The sequence below is a fragment of the Ursus arctos genome, unplaced genomic scaffold (genome assembly GCF_023065955.2).
Source record: "Ursus arctos isolate Adak ecotype North America unplaced genomic scaffold, UrsArc2.0 scaffold_19, whole genome shotgun sequence".
NCBI classification, from domain to species: Eukaryota; Metazoa; Chordata; class Mammalia; order Carnivora; family Ursidae; genus Ursus; species Ursus arctos.
The window spans coordinates 20,855,574-20,879,655 of NW_026622863.1; the positions used below are offsets into that span (position 1 = coordinate 20,855,574).

General features: G+C 39.9%; 1 long non-coding RNA gene across 1 annotated transcript in view; it reads left to right on the forward strand.

Annotated features, from left to right (window-relative positions):
- Nucleotides 1-24,082, forward strand: part of LOC125283315 (uncharacterized) — a 335,578-nt gene that overhangs the window by 279,253 nt on the left and 32,243 nt on the right. Inside the window, exons 3-4 of the long non-coding RNA XR_007191057.2 lie at nucleotides 10,398-11,001; nucleotides 17,426-17,540. This is a non-coding gene — a long non-coding RNA (uncharacterized LOC125283315). The remainder of the gene's footprint in view (nucleotides 1-10,397; nucleotides 11,002-17,425; nucleotides 17,541-24,082) is intronic.

Genomic DNA, 24,082 nt, shown 5'->3' on the forward strand with positions numbered 1-24,082 from the left:
TTTCCTTCATTAGACACACGCCTACAGCATGTTGCAGGGACGTAGAAGAGGAAGGGACCTGACCATTGCCTGTTTTGAGTTCACAAGATAGTGCAGTACAGGCTGTAATGAGCTCGACAAGAGTGGTGTGGTCATGGCAGGGGCACGAGCTAAGGATGCCATGTGCCTGCCTAGGAAACAGTAGGGAGAGAACAGTCTAGGTAGATGAATCAGGAGACTCAAAGCCAAAGAGGCATATATTTAGAAAATACAAGAAATGAGGATACTGTCTAAATTGTCACATTTGCTGCAATTTTTCTCATCTTTGCCTTGTAAAAAATTATTGAATATTTTTAAATGCATATATATGATTTAATTTATTGATTGTATTTTTGGGTTATTTCTCTTAAAATGATTCCAGCAGGATCTGGGTCATCATGGTTGACTTGGACAAAGGCATAATAAAGCTGCCACAGCTAACACCTCTCCTTAGGGGCAGTTATGCAAACATTGTTTGTTTTTAAACCATCAGCAATCGATAAAGAAGTATTTGGTGAAGACAACACTGCATTAAGGCAGTATTCTCAAAGTGCCTCTCAGAATGGTTTTGGCTGTCATGTGTTATACTGGCAATCAGTATTGCCGCTATTATCCTGAGTAGAGTGTAGTCATTTGGCTATTAATGACAGATATGGGATGAGCCTGCAGGGACTGAGTCTGGCTCTATTCCTGATGCAGAAATAACGTTAATATGCAGGACTTTATCAAATGCTATGGTCTTCGCTACATCTTCTTGCATTTAGACATGGAAAGAGTCACATTTCCTACCACAAGCCCCTGAGGGCTTGATTATTGTTTGGACAATGCTTCTTCACTAAGATACATGTAAGTGAAAGGAATGTCAAAAATATGAGGGAGTTATTTCTTCTAGAGTTTATAGACAATTTGGGCTGATCATAGTACTTCGAAGACTACATTCAGTTACTACTTGCCTATCTATTGCTCACTAGAGTGTAAGCTCCTTGAGGGCAGGGATTATGGTTATCCATCCTTATATCCATAGTGCCTGCTATATAATGGAAGCTCTAGAAGCTCAGTGAACATGTATTGACTGGCTGGAAGATGTGCATGAATGGAATGTGTGCATGTTACAGCTCTAATCCTGTTGCCCTGTGTGCGTGGTGGAGAGAGATGTGAGCATAGACAGGCTGGAGAGAGGATGACCAACTGGAGAGGATGGAAACAGACTATTAGCCCTACGAGGCCCCCGGTTTGGGGGCTTAGCCTTTGGGTAAGCCCGGGGCATGCAGAGCTGGGAAGAAGGGCAACTCAGGCAGCAGAGGGAAAGGTAAGATTGAAAGTTACAGCATCAAATCCCAGCAACAGTGACCAGCTCAGACTGGCCATAATTATGGGTGTGCGGAGGAGAAAGGAGGGGAATCAGGTAGGAAATGCTATGAATAAAGTCAAGGGATGTTAGGATACTCTCAGTAGGTAATGGAAAACCATACTCATTGAATATATATGCATATATTATATATATAGAGAGAGGGAGAGAGTACTAGCTTCATCAGATTTGTGCATTTGAGAGCGCATTCTGGTGGCTCTGTGGGGAGAGAGAAAGAGAAACCTGGGTAAAGGGAAGGTAATTACTAAGCTTTTGCAGTAATATATATGCAATAATACATGTGAAGGTGAAATAGGGCAGCCTTAGTTGAAACTATGGACTTCATGCATTTATTAGGCAAATAATACATAATAACGCATTTGAGGGCTTCTGCATGGCAAACCTGTGCTATGTGCAGAAGCTATAATCCTAAGCAGACAGATTCCCTCACCTGCATGAGAACACAATCACAAACTTCATTAAGGACAACAAAATCTTAGCGGGGTGAACTATACACTGCATTCTGCATGGCTGAAAGCATGAGTGAAGGGATGCTTGCTGAAGGTGACTCCAGGGCTTGCCCAGATCAAGCATGACCAGCCAGCGTGAAGAGGTATTGAATTTTTTTTAATCAGAGGAAATGACACAACCAGATGTTTATTTTGAAAAAAATAATCCTGCTGTTTTCTGGAAAATGGGTTAACAAGTGTGAGAAGTAGTATGGAGATGCCATTTAGGTGGCCACTAAAGGCAATAGGTGAGGGTTGCTGCTCAGACCAGGGGAGTGTTAAATAAGTGGAAGAATTCCATAATTACTAAGGAGGCAGGTGGCCTATGGGAGATGAAGTTAACTGCCAGTGCCATTAACTGTAATCTGAGTCTCAACAGGTCCCAAAAGGACCCCAGGTTTGGTAAGTGGCATGGGGAAAACAATGAATTTGATTTTGGACATGGCATTTTTGAGATTTGGGGTAGGCAGGCACAGAAATAAATCTAGATTTCAAGATATGTGCAAATCTTAGTCATTGGTCCAGTCCTCAATGTTATCCATTCTTCAGGACATGAGGGAGGGCAAAAGGGAATATGCAGAAATGTGGAAGCAGACTGGCCTACCATCCAGGGGAGTCCAAAGAATGGAAGTCTCTGGGGTGAGTGGGGCACTGCTTCATATTTTTGAGAGTCCGACTACACTAGGAACCTTGCAAAACAGGTTTATTATCCCACTGCAAGGAAGACTGGAGTGGTGCCATTCTTGGAGGTGCCAATCATGGAGGTGGAGCCATTCTTCTAAGTCCACACAGAAAGGAGTTTCAGTGTGAGCATTTAAATCAAGTCAATATGTTTTCTTCTATATCATGGTTAATACTCCAGTACGTAACATCTTAGGAGATCAGAAGTCTTGCTCAGGACCACAAGTTAATGACCTTACACCAAGAATCTACCCTAAATATCAAATGCATTTTTTTCCTTCTTAATGGAGTTTACCTCCTGTGGTAGTGCTGTGGAACAAATGTTTGTGTCTCTTCAAAATTCACACATTGAAACCACACCCCACCACATGATGGTATTGTGAGCTGGGGCTTTGGGGAAGTACTTAGGATCAGATGAGGTCATGAGGGTAGAACCCTCATGAATGGGATTAGTGTCCTTATAAGGACCACTTGAGAGCTTGCTGCTCCTCTTTCTGCTCTTCATCACGTGAGTGTTTAAGGAGAAATCAGCAATGTGCAACCCAAAAGAGGACCCTCAACAGAACTTGACCATCCTGTACCCTGATCTCAAACTTCGTCTCCAAAACTGTGAGAAATAAATTTCCATTGTCTATAAGCCACCCAGTCTGTGGCATTTTGTTATAGCAGCCTGAACTAAGACAGGTAGACAGAATAAAACACTCCTGCCCCCCCAAGATGTCCACATCCCAATTGCAGGAAACTGTGAATATGTTACCTTACATAGCAAAAGGGACTCTGCAGATGTGGTTTAGGACTTTGAGATGGAGCGTTCATCCAGGATCATCCAGGTGGATACAGCCAATCACATGAGTTCTTACAAGTGAAAAACTTTTGCTGGCTGTGGTCAGAAGGAGATGTGACTATGGAATTGTCAGAAGGATGTAACATTGCTGTCTTTGAAGATGCAGAAAGAGAGCCATGAGCCAAAGGATGTGAGCAGCTTCGAGAAGCTGGAAAAGTTGACAACAGATTCTTTCCTAAAGCCCCCTGAAGAACACTGTCTTGCTGACACCCTACTTTTAGCCCAGACTAATCACCCACAGAACACTAGAATAATAAATTTGTGTTGTTTTAAGCTATCATGTTTGTGATACTGTATTATAACAATAACAGAAAACTGTTACACCTTACAGAAAGAAATCGACATTTAAGTTATGTGGTGGGCTTAGTAGGAATCATGTGACTCAGGGTAACCATGGAGCTGAGACCCAGGTGGCTCTGTCCAGTGACCCCAGCTCTGCCACACTGCAACAGCCAATTACCCTCATAAGAGTCAGGGTTCACTCCTTGGGCTTTTGCAAAAATGCCATTTGGTTTCACCTGAATGATACCACACCTGGAGCATAAGCACTCAAACTACATACCTTTATGAATAGATCATCAACAAAACAGAATGACCTGTCAGTAACTGTCTGAGTCTGAAGGCCTCAGACTCTAGGAGACCTGATGACGTAAATTATAATTCAAGGATTGGAGAAGGCCAGTGTCCCAGCATGAAGATAGGCCAAGAGAGCGCATTCTCCTTTACTCAGACTTTTTGTTCTACTTAGGCCTTTTAAGGATTGGATGAGGGCCATCCACATCAGGAAGATCGATCTGCTTGACTCAGTCTACTTATTCAAATGTTAATCCCATCTAGAAACCCCTCACAGACATATCCAGAATGGTGTTGAACCAGATATCTGGGTATTCCATGGCCCAGTCAAGTTGGCACATAAAATGAACTATCACAGATAAACCAATAGATATATCAGTAGGTTGACAGACAGACACGTGTAAAAGGAAATCAGAGGAATCCTTACAATTGAGATCACCTGTAATTTAGACTCAGCTAAGGGCAAAATTCCTGGAGACAGAAAGAAAAAAGCAATCGACAGTCACTGCTCTTTGCTTAATTATGGAAAAAAAGGAACTGCTATGGGCACTAGGGTTAGAAGGATATTCTAGCTTCACCTATTTCTGGAAAAGCACTAATTGCTGGTAGCCAATCATGAAATGACTTAGTGTTTAAAAGTGTAAGTAACTATTAGTTTCTTTCTTTTTTTTTTTTTGAGGAAGCCTATTTTTTTTTAATGTTTTTTAATTATATTATGTTAGTCACCATACAGGACATCCCTGGTTTTTGATGTAAAGTTCAATGATTCATTAGTTGTGTATAACACCCAGTGCACCACGCAATACGTGCCCTCCTTACTACCCATCACCAGCCTATCCCATTCCCCCACCCCCCTCCCCTCTGAAGCCCTCAGTTTGTTTCTCAGAGTCCACAGTTTCTGCCTTTTGTTGATGGTGTTTGTTTATTTGCATTCTTATTGGTTTTCATTGGTTTGGGGGAGGTGCACTTCCGGAGGCCACACGCCCCCTCCCCTTTCTAGTTCTCTGGTTCCATGTGAGGCCATTAGTGCTTTCTTGATATGGGAGGCTGGGGAGTTCTTGGTGCCTGAGATTTCAACCACCAGCAGGTGCCAGGTTCTTGACTTCACCCAAGAAAGAATTCAAATACGAGTTGGAGTAAAGCATAGCAGAAGAAGCTTTATTGCCAAGCGAAATTGCACACTCCAAAAAGGAGGTGTAGGAGGTTTCAGAGAATCTAAGTCACCCAGGGCAGATATGGGGCTCCGATTCTTACTGGTGGTTATAATTTGGCCACAAAATATTCATGTGGGGTTCTGGAAATAGGTGGGGATGTTCTAGGAACCCTACATACTATTGATTATGCATGCTCTGTTAGCTACTATGTGTAGGCATAGTCTGATTTTTCTCCTATGGATACTCCATAGAGAGTCAAGATCTACTAGGAGTCCTCTAGCGCCCCCAGTGGAGGGGTCATTCTCAGTCGTTGTGCACATGCATGCCACAGTTCAGTAGCAGCATCAGGATGCTTGTGGTCATGAGAAATCACAGGTATATCACAAGGTTGCTTGATCTCCACACACTGTCAGGTGTCACACTCAGTTCCCTGTTTTTGTTCCTCCTGCAAATATCCAGAGCTTCCTTCTTCTTCCTGCCTCACTCGCGTGATCAGTGATGGAGAGAGTACACTCCAAAGCAGTGCAGAGTCCTCCTGGATCTCATCCTGGGAAGGCATAGTCAATCAGTAACAATGGCAGACCTTACTGCATTTGTCTTCCTACAGTTCTTGGTGGGATAAACTGACTTTTAGAGTTTCTTAATGAGTGGATTAATTCACTGAAAAAAAAAAAAACCTATCGCTTCCTTTTTTTTTTTTTTAAAGATTTTATTTATTTATTTGACAGAGGTAGAGACAGCCAGCGAGAGAGGGAACACAAGCAGGGGGAGTGGGAGAGGAAGAAGCAGGCTCATAGCGGAAGAGCCTGATGTGGGGCTCGATCCCAGATCGCCAGGATCACGCCCTGAGCCGAAGGCAGACGCTTAACCACTGTGCCACCCAGGCGCCCCCTATCTCTTCCTTACATTGATCAGTTTTATCGAAATTGACGGGGACGTTTAGACACACCCCTCTTCACCAGGAAGGACAAAGCCAGTAAAGGAGAAGAAAACTCTGTGATACCACATATATAAAGATTTCATGTAAATAAATAAGAAAAACTATAATAGAGAAGTAAAGGACATAAACAAAATAATTCACAAAAGAGGAATTAGAAATGATTAATAGGCACTTTGTGGAGTGGGGAGAGGATTCTCAACCTCTCTAATAAAAATTAAAAAAGAGGCAATTGCAAAAATGAGACGCAGTTTTCACCTATCTAATTAACACACATTAAAAATTTAAAAGACAAGAGAGAAAAAATGATGCTTGAAAGAGTTTGGCTTAACTTCCTTTCTGCATTTCGCTAGGGAGTGTTAATTAGCACAACCCTTTTAGGAACATTTTAGCAATATGTATCATGTGCCTTTAAAACATTCCTACCTTTTGACCCATTAATTCTACTTCCAGGATACACATAAAAATGAACACAAGAAGTTCATGCATAAAGACCTTTATGGAAATTATACTTATGATAGTGATACACTGAAAATAACTTTATATATCCAAAGAATTAAATTTGTATCTATGAAAAATACCTTAAAAACAAATTTTGTTGTTGTTGAATTCAAAACTAAGTTTTTTAGAATCAAGACTTCCTTGAAATATGCATGTAAAGGAGCCATCAGAACTATAAAACTACTTTACAAAACCTTGAATGGAATCGTAAGTGATTATACTTATTTTTTCTTTTCTTTTTAATTATCCAGATTTTATACTGGCAGCCCGTATCATTGAAATAATTAGGAAGAAACTATTTAAAACAAAAGTGTAGAATCCATTGTGAAGTCCTCCTGTGATACATTGTCACGGCCCCAAATGAAGAGTCTTACCTGTGGCTTCAGCAGATTGGGCTGGAAGTGACACCAGGGTATTTGATGCAGCCACCCCAGTCACACTTACAGAGGTGACCCTAGACCTAGTAATTATTTGTAATATGACAGTGCCAGAGAGGTCTCTGAAATCCTTCACGTACCAGCAGGAGAGAAGCAAAGTCATTTTGGAGAAAACTAAATTCGTATTGGAAGAGAGCAAGTAACAATCATTGTCAAAGCAAACTGTGTCAGAATTGTAGCTGGTAAAAGTCCTATACTCCTAAAACCAGATTTTGAATGATTGGGAAGAGGAGGAATTATTTGCAATAGCCTATCAATTCTCCTTTCAAGGGATGTTAATTCCACGAGAGCATAATACTTTTGCCATTAGGTCCACCTTCCTGACATCCAATATCCGGTACATACTAAGTGCCCACGGAATACATGTTAACTGAGCAAATAAACTCAGGTGCTCAAGCCAGATCCTAGGAGCCTTCTTATCCCCAGCCTCAGTCCCTTATCCAGTCCATCCTTTTGGTTCTTTCTTATTGTCCCCTTCTCCCTGCTCCCACCATCCACCCCTCACTCCATGCCACCATCTCTTCTGTCTGGGGAACTTCAACAGCCTCCTGTCAGCTCTCCCATCTCTGGCCCTCTTCCTATGCATTCTCTACTGATCAGCATGATTGAAGATTGCAAAGCCCAAGCAGATCGGGTCATTCTGTGGCTTAACTTCATTTCTCCAGCTGCTCCTTTCATGTTCCTGAGTCACCTGTGTTGTCTGTTCCTTCCTCTTCCCTTCCAATCCTCAACTCATGCCACCTCCCCCTTGTTCACCATGCCACAGTCACATTGTTCTTCAAGTTCACTTAAGTTTCTTCAATAACCAAGCTCCTTTCCACCTCATTTGAATCTTTTTCCTCCTGCCTATAGCACACTTTCTTCCACACAGCTTTCAACTTAAATCGCCTGTCTTCAAACACACCTTTCTTATCCATCTCATTAATTAAAGATCTTGTTATTTTCCATATAGCTCTCACTTCTTCTTGCCTTGTAGAGCACTTATGATAATTTATAATTATACATATTTATCCTTTCAGTCTGTTTCTCCCACTCAATTGGCACCCCATGAGAATAGGGTTGGTGATCAGCCTTGTCTACTTCTGTATGCTCATGTCTAAGTGTACAGCTGGGCAGAGTGGGCAGTTCATGTCTGTTGGCTAAATGAATGAATGAGCTCCAAAAGGAAGAAGTGATTGAAAACACAGATCCATTGAATGAGTGAGGGATGGGGTGGACCAACATACTGTTGGGAAGCAGGTAAGAGAAAGGGACTAGCAATAAAAACAGCACTGAACTGTAATAGTCCATCCTGCCCAGTTTCACCAATGTCCCTGGAAGAAATGAATAACAGGGCATCATGATGAGGCCATGAGTACTAATGGAACATGATGTAGTCCTTACTACCTCTTTATAAACTTTATGTAACTCAGTAGTGTGAACTCTTTTTCTTTAAAAAAAAAAAAAAAAAATATATATATATATATATATATATATGTATATATATAGAGAGAGAGGGCTTATGCATTTGATTTCAGTAATTCTCACCAATTTTTGTTTGTTCATTAATTTTTGTGTGTTTTTGTTACTAACATAGTATCCTGAGTTTTAAGAAAACTATTAGACAAAATCAGAGTGAATCCTGGGTACCCAGAGTGAACAGAGCAGCCGACGCTCCTTTTTATGGCTTGGATATGAACGAAGCCTACTCACATCTGTGGGGCACGACCATCTCTTAAAAGAACACAGATGGCAGAGGACACACTTTGAGACTATGCACTGAACATGTTGAGATAGCAGTTATGAAGGGATTTAAGTAGATGGCAGAAAGGGAGAGGTTAAGTCTTGGTCCCTTCTGTGGTATATTAAATGGTAAAATGAAAAAGCTTTGGAACATCAAACTAAACTCATCTGGCAAATTGTTTTTGGAAAGAGATGAGCTTGTGCATTTGGACTCCTGTCAGCTGTGTAAACACCCCATTATCTAGCTGGTTATCTCCCCGGTTCCGTAAGCCCCATGCAGGCTCGCTGTACCTGCCCACGGGTGCAGCACCCAATGGAAAAAAACGCCTGTTAGAGGTGCCTGTCTGGGTGGCCTTGGCAGGTGCTGTCTCTACATTGGAGCACTTTGAAGCTGCTCATTTTAGGGTCACAATGACCCTTTTTGGTGGGAAGCCAGCCCTGGGAAGCACAATTTTCAGAAAGAATGAGGGGTTGGTTGACATCCCTGACTGAATGGCAGGATGCAAAAAAAGATGGTCGGCTGGCTGAATAGTCATTTTGTTTTCTTTTTAGGGCCCCCAATTATGTTAATTTGGAAACTGTATCTATTAATTGCCCAATTAGACATCTGGTAATCACTCTCTACAGAAATATCCCAAATCATAGTGGCAAGGGCTGGGTGCACTATTTTATTGTATCGCAAATAAAAATCTAATTTAGATTTAATAAAAACTAATTCCAGCTAATTTAATACCAATTGATCATTAACAGGGTGCATTTTGTGGTTTATCAAGAATATAAGAAGGGTATATAATTAACTGGAAATGGTGTCTGCAAGGTTATAATTAAATCCTTGGTAACTTTTAACTTTCAGCAAATGTTTTACCACTTAATTAACATTTCAGAAGATGATTTATAATATGACTTGTTAAACACCCATTGCACAGAGTGCTGGACCAACTAATCAGTGTAGTCATGGAGCTTCCTATTTACAAAGTGTTTTGACTTTCAAACTATGTAAATATCTTGTTGCAGAATAAATAAGATATGCATATACCCTTTTAATAAAAATTAATAACCAATTATGGGCTTAAGTGATTGGGTTTTTTAAACATGATGGTTGTAGGATTTTATTCACACTTATTTAATTTCTATTCAGTAGAGACCCAGAGACTCAGATGGAATAACAGAGAGTAATGGTTTCTTTGTTTGATTTTTGTTCGCTCCCCTCACTGGACTCTAGGTACCGTCTGCATTAGACTATGAGGGGTAAGGGCGCCAGAACCAGTCAAGAAGTGGGAGGTGGCATCCCCAGATGTTCACACATAGTCCACAACTGGCAAATCATGCCTTGTTGCTGAGATACAGAACTACTGTGAGGAGCACAGGGAGGAGGAGGCAACAGGGTTCATGATGTCTGCAATATCTAAGCCTTTTTCTATGTTCAAAATTCCCTTTCTTCTAAAGTTGGCTGCGACGAATGCTACATTTCATATTGACCTACAGTTTGGATGAACACATCAAATGGAAGTGCCATTGTGAGATTTAAATAAGATGATGCCTATTAAGCGCCTGATGGAGTAAATACTCAACAAATGTTGGCCATGACCTTTCTTCTTTGTGCCATGTATAGCAGTTGTAATTTCACATTGATTTGGATGATCTCCTGATTATTGTCCTTCTTCCCCCACCAGATCAGGAGGCCTGTGAAGGCAGCACGGGAGCTGGGTTTGCTCACCATTGTGTCTCCAGCACATAGTGGTAAAGGCGATCACAACATTGACCTTCAATGAACATTTGTTTAAGCAATGAATGGATGAATGAAGTCATTATTGTTCTTAGTTATTCAAAATGTTCAACGTCTTTGGCCCTTTCTTCAAGAGAAGAAAAGAAAAGCAGAAACTCAGTATGTTGCTTGCAAAGTGAACAATGGCATGGTAAAAATTGTGGCCGTTTGTTCTCTGTGGCAAGACAGGTCTCCACAGGACTCAAGCCACGGGTTCTGCCTTTAACCTTCCAGCAGACCTCCAGTGACTGTGAAGTTGTGATCTTCTTGCATTCTGTGCCATCTTTGTACTCCCAGGATGACCATCGGAGCTTATTGGAGAATCGTTTCCCCACAACATCACAATATGCTCTTACACCAAGCCTGGTCCTGCAGGGGCTGTCTCATTTGCATCTGGAGGTATCAAAATCTTGCTGAGCAAGTCCCTTCCATCCCAAGCATCTTTCGAGATGTGAGCTCAGCACCGTTTTAACGTGATGCTTCTCGCTTTCCCTGAGGCCTGTTCCAGGAAGGTAAGCTATATTAAACTTGCTGCTGTAATGTTTGGGCTTATTGATTTTTTTTTTTTTTAACTTGGCACCAAACATCCAACAGGCAGTTTAAAAAAAATCAAAAGGGGAAAGAAACAAGAAGGGGAAAAAAATGCACCCAACTGCAGCATTTAGCACTGTCCACCGTGCAAGGCATTTAAGGGCTTGTGCTCCAAAATGTATCAAAGTGAGGGCTCTTTCCTTGACGGCCTTCGTAAATGGAGGTGACAGTTTAAGGCTAGAAGCAACACCGAAGGACAGGGATATGAGTCCGTTGCTTTATATTGTCAATGTTTGGCTGGCTCCCAGAAGGTAGAAAACACACTTAGGTGAGGCTCCTTGCAAGTAAGGGTTCTCTTCTCCCATTAGTTCTGGCAACCTCTAAAATTTGACAGCCAGATTCATTATGGGAATCTTGAGGTCTGTAGTATTACCACAAATTCAAAGGCACTCTTCACACACTTGCCTCTTGAGGGTTGTAGGATCAAGTTTGCTCATCGATTATATTTGGCCTTTTTGAGCAAAACTGCAGGAAGCCTTAGGAGTGGATGTTTAACCCAGTCTAAGGTATGAAAAAGTCATCTCAGACTTACCCCCAAAACCAGCACTGAAAAGAAGGCTGGAGCCAGAGTAAAATCCATCCACCCATCCATCCATTCATAAACCCATTCATCTCTGCCTCCATCCCTCCATCTGTTCTTCCTTCCTTCCATCTGTCCCTCCATCCCTCCATCCATGCATCCATCCAACAGCTATCTGTCAAACACTCTGCTAGGCATCATGGATTAATAAGATGATAGAATTATTTTATATCATCAAGTGTGTCTCCATCTTCCAAATCTTTCATGCTCTTCTATCCTTCATACTTTTGCTCTTCCTATTACTAATCCCAAAATACCCTTTTCTACCAGGGAAATTGTTTCTCATTATTAAAATCCCAGTCCAAAGATACCATTACCTGAGAAACGTCTTTCAGATATTCGAGCCTGAATTGTTTATGCCTATTTATTTGCTTGATACTTTATGCATGTGTATTCACTAGCTGTTGTGACATTTTATTATTTAAAATAATAATAGCAAGAGTAACAGTGATAATAAATAGATTTTATTTAACAAATACTCACTATAACTAGGCACTTTTGCCAAACACCTCATATGTATTAAACACTTCATCTTTATACTAATCTTAGGAAGAATCTACTATTATTACCCTTACTTCACAGAAGAAACTTAGACATAGAGAAGTCATTTATGGGTCACTATAACTTCGCAGTGAGCTTGGGTTGGGAAGTCTGAGGGACACTCTGTACCAAAAAGTTGAGGTAATGTCTATCACAGAGGCACAAAATGGATATTCAAACAATGATTGGATGAATCAGGAAATAAAAGAATAGGTATAACTCAGAAATTCTAGGTCTAGTCTTACCTTCCTAAATAATTAGACCCAACTCTAATAACCACAAAAAAGCATAATGTTATCACGGTTCCTACACGACCACTTGTATTTGTCATGCAAGTGTGGATTTACTGTGAATTTTGGTGCAATTCAAGGGACTGTCACTGGGTGCTGAATATATATCAGGCAAACTGGTATGCATTTTACGTAGATTATCTCATTCAGGAACTTAAAACACTCTATGAGGTAAGGACATGTGCTATTCCATTTCACAGGTGCAGAAAAACCAAGGCTCAGAGATATTAGAAGCTTGCCAAGGTCATCTGGCTAGGAAGTAATGAATTTGGTGTTCAGAGCCCTGAAAGCTTTCTCCAGGACCCTCAAACCTCAACTATATGTCTCTGCTAAGAGGCACAGAGAGAGAGAGATAAAGTGATAAATGGGAAGAGAAAAAGGCAGATACAGAGAAAACAAGACAGGGACATCATTTCCTGAAAAGTATAAATACTTAGGCTGCTCTATCCCTACTTTTCTTTCAAGCTCATTGTTTTCAATAGTATCTATTCAAAGTGCCTTGAAATGCTAAGCACTTGAATAAAATACCCCTGAGAAAAGGCTGAACTTCTCCTCAATGACAAATTACGTGTAATTTGTAAAAATTTCTATTAATGTTTTTTCAAGCCTTTAGGTTCAAAACGATATTCTTAATTGCATAGCCACGGTGGTGTGGCTGACCATGAGGCCTCTTTCATTTTTATGGGATGTTTTCTGTTCAGGTTTATGAATAGATCCATATATACCACTGGCCTTGGAATTCAAAGTAGCCCTACTAATGCAATTAGTTCTTATCCTACCAGGAGTTCAGCAAAGCTGTGAGTACAGATGGTATGCAATCATTCTGCAATCACTTGCAATTGTTTATCTGTTCCTACCACAACCTTGAAATTCCTTTTTCAAAGATCACAAATGACCCTTTTCTCACCAAAATTAATGGCCTCTTTTCAGTCATCATGTTCCTGGAACTTGCTGAACCATTTGATATCACTCATCACCCTCTCTGTGAAGCCCTTTACAGCCTTGAGCTTTCTTGTCTTTGGATACTGGGCGCCTTTTAATTTCACCATTTATTTATAATTCCGCTTTATAGCTTGCAGAGATCACCCCATTATCTAGCCTTCAGGGTCAACTTTTCTATTGAAATCTCAAATAAAAATGGCTCAAAACCTGTTCCTGCAGTATAATGGGAAAACAACATTTCACCGTCGTCCCACAGATTTTGGCCATCTATTTGAGAACTCCTATTTTAAGATTATCAGCTGCCAGAGCCAGTGTCCGAAACTCACATTGAAATAGCTCTACATAGAAAAGGAGCATAGGGGCGCCTGGGTGGTGCAGTCGTTAAGCGTCTGCCTTCGGCTCAGGGCGTGATCCCGGCGTTCTGGGATCTAGTCCCACATCAGGCTCCTCTGCTGGGAGCCTGCTTCTTCCTCTCCCACTCCCCCTGCCTGTGTTCCCTCTCTCACTGGCTGTCTCTCTCTCTGTCAAATAAATAAATAGAATCTTTGAAAAAAAAAAAAGAAAAGGAGCATAAACTGAGTTTTTCAAAGTAGATACAGGACAACTTCATTTCTAATCATCAGACTGTTGTACTTGTGATTTATCTGGCTTCTACCTGTTGAGTATGACAGACCGCATTTCATCACACACAGACTTTGCTGCCTGAGAAATGTGACAGGCAGTAAGTGAGAAATGGAAAGAAAATGCGAGCCCTCTTTAACTTATAAAAAGTAAGCATTCTTTCAAACCCTGTCTCCTGAAGAACAGTGAGAGAGAAATGGATGTTTACAACCACAAAAAACACCTATAATTGATACACAATTGTAGAAAAGAGTAAAGAAACAAAAATTATGTTTTTAGAAAGGTCCATTTACTCTTTGAGTTTTCAAGGAGTAAAAATTGTCTGAAGCAGAACACACACACACACACACACACACACACACACACACAATTAATGTTCTCAGTGCTTCAACACAACAAATCACCTGCAGTGATTTTGGTTGAACTGATATGAAAACGCAATTAGAAATATCTGCACTCACTTTTGAGCCGTTCACAAATAGTTCCTCAGTTGAGACAGCTATCAGATTCTCCCTTAGGAGTTTGAGGGATGAGGGCAGCATGGGGTGCCAAGTCTAAGCTTAACCTGGGCATCTGTTAGATAGCTACACATGGTATTCTAAGGGTAGCGTTCAAGCGTCCAGAACTGGGTTAATTTTTTTTTTCACCAAGCATGGCCAGAAAGGTCTAAGATGTTTTCCCTGTCAAAAGGAACATCAATTGTCAACTCAAGAGAATTTGAACTCAAATGTAGACTTTGGTTGCAAGGAGAACCAGTGAGTAATGCAGAAAGAAAACAAAGTAAGGACTCAGGAGTCATTGGGCTATAGAATTAAGGAAGGGCTAGGGGAGTTGGAGGCAGGGAATAGATAATACACATGTGTCTTGGATATGCACTTGGATGTCCTCGAAGGCCCAACGTGCCATTGTAAGGCGGCTGACTGAGTGGGGTATGGGTGGGTTGGTTTGGTTTCAAAGCACAATGTTGGCAAGGATATAAGCCAGGAGAGGAATAGCACATGCATATTTCTCAAAAAATATTGAATGAAAGAAGAAAATGTCATTGAAATGTTGTTAGGACCATGTCTTTGCCAATGAGAGGATAAATGGTACACTAATATACTTTGTTCTTTTTATGCTTTTTAAAGATGAGACATTATTGTAAGTATTTTATATAATAACTTGATAAACTAAAAACTATTTCTCCCACCCTGTTTTCTTTGTGGATTTTTAAATACCATTTACATTGACATGACAGACTATTTTTCCCATCAGTTGAGCCAGTTGGTATGGCAACATTTAATTTCTCGAAGAAATGTCTGTCAACATTATGGTGAAAAAAGTAGTACTGGTACAATGTACCAGCATGAATCATCACCACCTCCACCAATAACAATGGCAAAATATTACAAAAATGATAATAATGGTACTAATGACAACAGCAACAGCACCAAGGACAATAAATGAAGTAGAGAAAGCAGAGACTTGGCAGTTAGATATCTCAAGACTCAGATTTCTAAGATCTCTTCCTAACTCAATAACCTTGGGTAAGAAACCCTCTAAGTGGCAATTTCTTATGTAGAAAAGGAAGCTGATTATACATAACCAGTAGGGTTATACGCAGCTCATAGGACTGGAGGAAAATGAATATGTTATAAAATTAAAAAAGAAAGAAAACAAAAATGCCCTGCATTGTCTTTTAGGGCATGGTTGGCTTCTATGTGGGATAGTTCCCACATCCATTTTCACGATCCCAAACCCAGGTGAGTAACATTTGAAGGGTTGAAGAGTTTGAAGGAGAGAAAGATGGCACTACAGACAGATGAGCAAAGGTTGTCCAAATGTTTTTTCCCACACAAAACAGCATTATCCCTGGAACCATGTGGAATCTTATTTCCCATAAACTATTGTTAACTCCATGGCATCTCACTTGAGAAAATCTCTCTCTTTCTCTGACCTCACATGAATTCCTCCCTAAGCCATCAAGTGAGATACGTTGCTAAGTCAAAGCTGAGAGTAAAAGGCAGTGTTTATCCAGAAAGATGATGGTCAAAACAATTTTCAAAATAGTTAGTAGGAGTGAGGTTATACACAATAGCATATACTACATGAGAGGCAGTGTGCTAAGAATTTCATATATGAATCTTATTTAATCCTTAAGACATTGGAGGCAAGGAACATCTGACCTCCACTTTACACGTGAGAAAACAGAAATTTTAGTAGCCATTAAATCAACTGTTCAAAGTCACACAGCTACCATGTAGCTAGCTCAAAGTCAAATCCAAACAGGCTTTCTCTAGCCCACATGCTCAACCTTAAATTTATCCTACCCAGAGGAAAGGAAAAATATAGACAAAGATAGGGAGAAAGGCAGGAATGGGGAGACAGGGGCAGAGACAGAGAAATTTTTTTTAAATATTTTAAATTAAGAGCTATAATGATCTTCATGGAAGGGTGTATCTTACTCTGTATCCCAAGTCCCTAACCATAACTGGCTCATAAAATGCATTCAATAAATATTTGTTGAATAAAAAAATATTTTAAATTAAAAAAAAATTTTAAAAGGTAAATAAAGTTTCCTGAGGAGCACAAACAATTTAATTGCTTCCAAAAAAACAAACAAACAAACAAAAAAGAAACTCATGACTTTAACATTATCTTTCCCCCAATAACTCATTTTGAAGCACATTAGAATGTTAAGACCTTGAATCAAGTACTCAGAGAAAAGTTAAACTTCAGAGCAGAGGCAGTGCTTTTGTACATGTGAAGAGCACAATTTGTTTACGTGTCGTCTAGAACTTTATTCTCAGAAAAATGGTCTTATTTCTACAGCCTATTATTCAGGCTGGTTTGGCTGGACCTTATTTTTCTCCTCCGAGTCCCATTGGTGCAATGTTGTTTTCAGTTTGTATCTATGAATAGACCTACAAACACCACTGACCTTGGTGGAGGAAACCCATGCCACTAATGGAATTATTTTCAGACTGAAATTACCCCCAGGAATTCAACAAAACGTGGGGTAGTGATAGTGTGTTATCACTCAACAACCTTTTCAATTCTGTACGTGCTCTCTCTGTAATCTTTAAATTCTTTATCTCAAGGATTGCAAGTCACTGCCTCTTCCAAACCTAATGGCTTCTTCTCAGCCTTCAGTTATTTCATGAATTTTTTTAACCACTTGATATCACCTACCTCTTTGCAACATGTCTTCTAAACTTTTATGATTTGTTGACTTCATTGCATGTTTCTAGAAATGAAACTATTGTGATATCCGAATGACTGCATTCCCAGCTTTAAAAAGCGGATGACTTTGATACCACCCTAACTCCCCCATGGTGTCAAATGCTGAAGTCTATGTACTTTGGATGACATTGCTTTCCATCTGATCTCTAGTGTCAGAGGTGAACCCACGTCTCCAGGATCATTGGCCACCAGGTGGACTCCTTGGCCACAGTGATTGGTTCAAGAAGCAGCATGTCACCTTCTGTTCAATCCCAGGATTTCTGAGGTGAGATGTCCTCCTTCCTTTTGAATTAGAACTTGAAAAGATGTGAGCCTTCAAGTCCTGAAAGCCATCCTGCTGCCATGTGTTGTGTGAGAATTAATCCATCATGGAGGAGAACAGAATTAGATTTTCTGTTGGAGTCCTAATGGACCCTCCAATGTTTTCTGCTCAGGCCTGGGTCAGCTGACACATTTCAATCTCTGGTCTTGCTATTTGCTTCTGCACTCCCTGGACAGCTGTTCCTGTCCTCGCAGATCACCTGTTGCCCAAAGCTCACTGTTTCTTCCTGCTGCTGCTCTGTCCATTCCTCTGAGCCCAGGAGGTAGACATTGTCTCTGCCTTAATCCCCTATCGCACAGCTGAAACCAGGCTGTTTGAAAATAAGCCTGTGACCTCAGGACTTAAAGCAGACAATATAATAAAGGCCTATATAACTCCACGGTGGCCTGTGTACTCTGATTCTTCAGGTCCCATGCTTCTACAAGGGAATACCTCCTGCCCATCTTTCCACTCAGCCTCTGCCTGCTGCTGTGTTGCAGGAGCCAGATTAGACCCCCCTGGTGGAAGAAAGTACTTAATTGTTCCCCAACCCATCTCAGAATCTATACCCATAGTTTCCTGTAACCCTTAGAAGGGGAAATCTTTTTATTAGACCTACTTCTCCAGAGCAATATAGGAAAAATTAAAAATAGAAGTACTGATTTTTAAATTCAAATTGGGCTCCATTTGTAGCCATCAAAATTTTAGAAATACATCAGCCGTATAGCCACAGAATACCTAGTTGTATAATACACCTTTTATCTCATATTTGTAATAACATTAAAGACCCAGACATTTCTGTCTTCAGTAATTCAATTAAATGGGAAATGATAAACTGATCTTAATAACATAGATGTAAAAATCCTACATGTTAGCAGAAGGGATTCTAGATTGTCATGACCAGATAGGATATATTGAAGGATGAAACAATGGTTAAATGTTAGAAAAGCTCATGTAATTCACCATATTACATAATTCAAGGAGAAAAATTATATAATCTTCCAAGAGATACAGAAAAAAATAAATAAAATTTAGCACCTAGTCCTAATTTTAAAAATAAATAATACTTCTAGGAAATTAGCACTGGAAGGGAATTCCTTTAAACTGACAAAAGGTAAATGAAGATTTAGAAGCTTTTCTATTGAACTCAGGGCCAAGATGTGAATTCACATTATTACATCAACCATGTTCTACATATCTTAGCCCGTGAAGGAAGGAAGGAAGGAAAAAAAGGAAAGAAAAAAAAAAAGGAAGGAAGAAAAGAAAGGGAGGGAGGGAAGCCACTGAAGGGAAGAATCAAAAGTGTTCACAAATGATAATTGCCTTTGTTGAAAATGTTAGGACATGAATATTTACAGGTAACTTATTAGAACTAGTAAGAGTGTTTATCAGCATTGTTAGGTAATAGATCAATGTCAAAAATACACAAATTGAAAAAAAAAACTTTTTTTATAACTAGTAGAAACAAATTAGAAAATGTAGTTTTTAAAGATTCATAGTTGCAACAAAAATTTAAATACTATGAGAAATTTGTAAAACCATATAGAAGGACATGAAGACCTAAATAAAAAGTGAAATATACCATAACAATAGTAAATAATAATAAATGGGAAGATTTGATGTTTTAAATATACCAATTTTTCTTAAATTAATATGATGTGACTCTTACACTAAAACATATTCTTTACCCCATCAAATACTATCAAAATCCCAAAGGGTTTCTCTTGAGAACTGGATAAGCTTAACCCAAAATTAATATATATAGGTAAGGGACAGAGAAACAAAAAGGTGAGGATTAACAATTAACAATATTTAGTATGGACCATTATTTCAGAATAGTACAGTGCAGCAATTGACAAATAGGTCAGTCTACCTATACACCAGTATTACAGGATATAAATTATACTGCTGTAATTAGAGAGTCCCAAAACATTGCCACATGTAAATGGGTACTTGCTATATTTCACATTTTTAATGATTATTTATTTATTTATTTGAGAGAGAGAGAGAGAGAGAATGAAAGAGAAAGAGAGAGCACAAGCAAGGGCAAGAAGCAGAGGGAGAGGGACAAGCAGACTCCACGCTGAGCAGGGAGCCCAATGCGAGAGCTGGATCCCAGGACCCCCAAGATCATGAACTGAGCCGAAGGCAGATGCTTAACCAACTGAACCACCCAGGCACCCCACTATATTTTACATTTGACTTTATAATGAGTGAGCAGTGGATATAAATGGCATTGATTTGGGGGGGGGGGGGTCCAGACTGTCATCCATATACAAAATGAAATACATTTAGATAATTGCCTCACACTAAATACACAAATATAACCTCCAGAGGTACAAAATGTCAAAGACAGATGCCACTAATTGCCATGTAAAAAACATGAAACCGTCCAAAATATAGTTGTAGGGACATATATATTAAATTAAAATGTGAGAGCATTCATGGGAGGATGTCTCATCAATTTTAGGACCATGGAAGAAGGATGAAATGAGAGTGGTGGGTCTTCAGCTGCATCTCTAATATTTTATCTCTTTGCAAAATAATAATAATAATAATAATAATGTAAACATGGCAGAATAGTAGCAGTTTAAAATGTGGCCAATAGGCATAGTAATATCTGATTGTTATTTTTTAATACTTTCTTCTATGTTGAAATATACTATAATTAAGAAGGGAAAAGAAGCAGTTATAATAGGTCAGTCACAATGTATTCAGTCAATTAAATTCGCCATTTTAACAGAATAAAGGAAAAAAAACATATGAACATTTCAGTAAATGCAGAGAAAGTTTCCGTTAAAGTCAATACTCATTCATGATAAGTAAAAAAATCTCTCAGAAAATCAGGAATGGAGGTAAATAGCTTAATCTGTTAAAGGACGTTAGACAAACTATAGTTAACCTAATACTTAATAGTAAATATTGAGTGCTTTACTCTCTGTGCATAGAAATAAAGCAAATATGTTCGCTCTTAACCTCATCTAGTCAACATGGTATTAGAGATTCTAGTCAGTGAAAATGAGGTAAGAAAAAGAAATACAAGACATACCATTATAAAAATAAGAGTTATAATTCTTTTTATTCACAGATGACATGACTGGGTACATAGAAAAACCAAAAGGCAACAAATAAACTATGAGAATTAAATAAGTAAAATTAGTGAGGTCACTGCATACAAGGTCAAGATATAGAAACAAATTGTGTTCCTATATTCTAGGGAAAAAAATTTGGGAAATTAAAATCTCCAAACTTATTGAGACACATTAAAGGAAACATAATTAAATGGAGAGAGGTATACCATAATCAAGGATAGAATAACCTGATATTGAAGATATCATTTTACCCACATTGCTCTATATGCTCAACGAGATGGATGAATCTTTAAAATGTTATGTGGGGGCGTCTGGGTGGTGCAGTCGGTTAAGCATAAACTCTTGATTTTGGCTTAGGTCTGATCTCAGAGTCATGAGATGAAGCCCCACATCAGGCTCTGTGCTCTGCGTGAAGTCTGTTTGGGCTTCTCTCTGCCCCTCCCCCATGCTCTCTTTCTCTCTCTCTAAAATAAGTAAATAAATCTTTTTAAAAAAAATAAAGTTATTTGAAGCAAAATAAACCAGACAGGCCAGTAAATACTGTATGATTCTCTCTGTGCCCAAAGTAGGGAAGGGCAGTCTGATAGTGCTAGAATGAGGCAATCTGTCACGACAGCTTCGTAGTTCTGTGACAATTAATAACCTCATACTCTCGGTGGCTTAAAACAAAAATTTGTTTCTTACTTATGTTATGTGTCTATTGTGAGTTAACAGGAGGGCTTTGCTACAGTCAGGCTGAAAGAACAGCCGCTATCCAGAAGGGGTATTAAGAGCGTTTTGTACTGGCATTTAAATGTTCAAGCCACTGGGTGGCTGAGTCAGAAGAACATGCATCTCCTGATATCAGGGTCATGAATTCAAGCCCTATGTTGGGTGTAGAGCTTACTTAAGAAAATGAATGAATGAATGAATGAATGAATGAATGAATGAATGAATGCTCAAGTCTAGAAATGTCACAAGATACTGTCATTAAAACTCATCAGTAGGAATTTGCTCATGGCCCACTCAACACAAGGGAAGTTGAAGAGCATAGTCCTTCCATGTGCTCAGAAGGCAGAGTTAGAAGTATATGTCCAGTAGTATGAATGACTACCACAGCAAGATGGGTAGTAGGGGCTGGAAAGGAGACATTAATAATCTAGCGAAAGGTCTTACAAATACCAGGCTGCTGTAGCCAGTGGGAAATCTCTTGTAGTGGTTTTCATAACAGGAATCTCTACTATTCCATTATAAACTGTAGGCTTTGGTTGGTTTTGTATACTCCTCATCAAAATCTTCTACAGAAACACACATATACTTTTTTCTTTAATTTAGGTTTTATTTTGTGAAAATCAAAGGTAATGACATGGTGTGTAACAAAGAAGAAGGCTAATGTCAGTGCTCTGAGTCAAAGTTGGCAATGAGAACATAGCTCTCAAGGAATCTATGAAAATCATGAAGAGGCAATTGGAATTTCCTAGAATCATGGATTGGGGTCACATCTGAATTTATCTAACTCGTAAGGAGCAGAATTGCCCCAGCTAATGAAGTGATCAGAAAGGAAGAGAATCAGTGTTTTGTGAAATGGTCGCAGAGTGCTTAGCCTTGAAGCAATGCTCCATAAATATTAGTTTAAATGTAAGAAAAGAGCCCTATACCTGAGAGAATTATGTAAGCTCTGATGAGAAATGATGCTGTTAAAGGGTTACGTTGTGACCAAAAATATGACACAACAGCTTCGATACTGTCCTGGGGTCCATGGCTGGGTCTCCAGATACCCAGCTGCTATTTGTTTCAGAAGGACAGTGGCTTCTGTTATACCAGTGGGAACTCCACCCAGGCTGTGTTTCCTGCCTGCTTGTAAGGGTGACCAAAAACCTAGAGGAAAATTTCTTCACTGCCTGGTAGGGTTAGGGCCACATTTTCTTTTTCACAGTTAAATGTGAAAGCTGGAACTGAGGGCTATAAGCCAGGCAGGGGTCCAGGGTGGGGTCAGCAGTTAAGAAATGTCCCATCCACCAAAGAGGTGTCTTTGGCCTGATCCCCAACCCTAATGAAAACTTTGGTGGGACTTTCTAAACTGGCATTTTCACGTTTGTCATTTCTTTATCAATTCATTTTTGTGTCATTCTACTTCTCGAAAACAAATGTTTTAACAATAATAACTTTAAAGAAAAGGTAGACACCATGGTATGATGTTCCTTCTCTTTCTCTGAGCTTTACTGATGAAGTGCTGTTAATTCTGGCTCAGGGTGTCCTCTTCTGCCTACACTCTCTGGCCAGCCTTAATTCTATCCCTAGTCATCGCTTCCTTGGGGTTGTTCTGCCTTCATTCTTGTCCATTCCCAGCCATTTGCTATGCTCTCCAAAATCAAAGCTCTCAAATGGAGTTGAGCTTGACATAAGTGGTTTTAAAATCTTGAGTAGCACCATTATCTGACAGAGGTTACAAGGAGGGTCCCTGTGGGGGATGCTGACAGGACTCCTCTCAGGTTTGCGCAGGTCTTTTTGCAGTTTTTGCTTGACCCTCTCTTGGCTTCCTTGTGTTTTTGCCCCTACAGTTGGGATGGAACCTCTTCACCTGTAGCCCAGGGAGCACCTAGAGGTTTCCATCCTGTGGGAGGGCTGTAAACCAGTGACTCAGGGGCATGGAGTGTGAAAATGGGAAAGCAAGCACCCAGGTCAGGACCACTCCGAGGCATAACTTCCACTCCAAAGTTCCTCTGCAGGAGCAGCCTGAAAGCCCCTTCCCCAGGCCTTCCTTGCAAACACACTCCTGATTTCCCACCCCTGGCCTGCCCTACGTCATCCCCCATTCCCAGATTGGCTTCTCCTGGGAGTACCTTCTTGATAAACCACTTGCATATGAAACCTCATCTCAGAATCCACTTCTAGGGACCTGACCTAAGACACTCCTCTCCCCACGGGCCAAATTTAGATTTAAAACGTTGTTTGTCATATTTAATTTTCAAGCTGAGTATTTTTAAACTGCATTTACTAACCCAATTTAGTTCTTACCGCTTCCTTCTATTTTATTTTAGTCCTATTTTGTTTACTGACCTTCTTCGCCCAGCCCCTGAAAGCAATTTGAGTTTTTAATCCCTGACCCATAAGTTTTTAAACAAGATAGGGTGATTTAGGGTGCTTGACAGACTCAATCTATTATACATGTCTGGCTTCTTCTCCCAACTCCCTGTCCCAGGCACCCGAATTTCCTGCCACCACTGAATGCCTTTGTATCCCCCAGGCATGTAGGCACTTGCTCAACTCTGTTCCTTCACATGTGATTCTTGGTCTGAATGAAACTCTCCTCTACTTTAGGTCCACCTCACAAAATCCTATTCATCAAAGCTCTTCTCAAATGTCCCTTTCTCTGGGAAAGCCATTTCTCCAGACTTCCATGGGTTGCCCCAACACCTTTTACACATGTCTGTG